This window comes from Diceros bicornis, chromosome 31 (genome assembly GCF_020826845.1).
Source record: "Diceros bicornis minor isolate mBicDic1 chromosome 31, mDicBic1.mat.cur, whole genome shotgun sequence".
Taxonomy (NCBI): Eukaryota; Metazoa; Chordata; class Mammalia; order Perissodactyla; family Rhinocerotidae; genus Diceros; species Diceros bicornis.
This window is the reverse complement of record NC_080770.1, coordinates 26,540,253-26,540,954: the sequence shown is the minus strand read 5'-3', so window position 1 is coordinate 26,540,954 and position 702 is coordinate 26,540,253.

The following is a 702-nucleotide window of genomic DNA, read 5'->3' as shown; positions in this document are numbered from 1 at the left end:
AGTGAGGTTTCCCTTTATTAATTTTCACAACATAAATGTGATCTTTGTATACTTATTCTGCAACTTCCTTTTTTTTCATCTAAACTTGTATCTTAGAGACTCTTACCAGTAAGTATATATGGATTCATTTATTTATTACCCCGTTGGATATTAGACACAATCAAGCGGCCCTAACTCTTTACTCTGGCAGCAAGCAAATAAACTTTTCCAGCAGACCAAATTTAACCCCCAGACTTGTTTATCTTGGTGGATATAGAGTTTTTTTAAATGACATTTGAAAGTTTTCTGCTAAAAAACAAAAAAAAACTGGATCCACGGCCCTCTATCGCCACAGATTTATATTATCTTCTTTGAGTTCATGACTTCTCATACATCTTGCACTCTCACCTCTCATTTTGCTTCTCTCCCTGTAAAATCACTTTCTGGCCAACGTGAGACCTCTTCAGGGCAGAAACGCCGTCATCTTTGTATTTTCCTCCGCCACCCACCAAGAGCTCCTAGCCAGGCACAAGCCTTCAAAAATAAGTATGAGCTCATTTCATCGTCCTGGCTGCTTTTTGCACCTCCAGGCGTTAGAGGGCGATAAAGCCCCAGGTGGCGCCTTGGCGGTCCACGGAGGCCGCTCCCGGCGCGCACGTCGACGTCGACGTGGGGGGCGGAGCCGCCCTGTGCGCGGTGACTGGAGGCGGCGCTGGCGGCAGC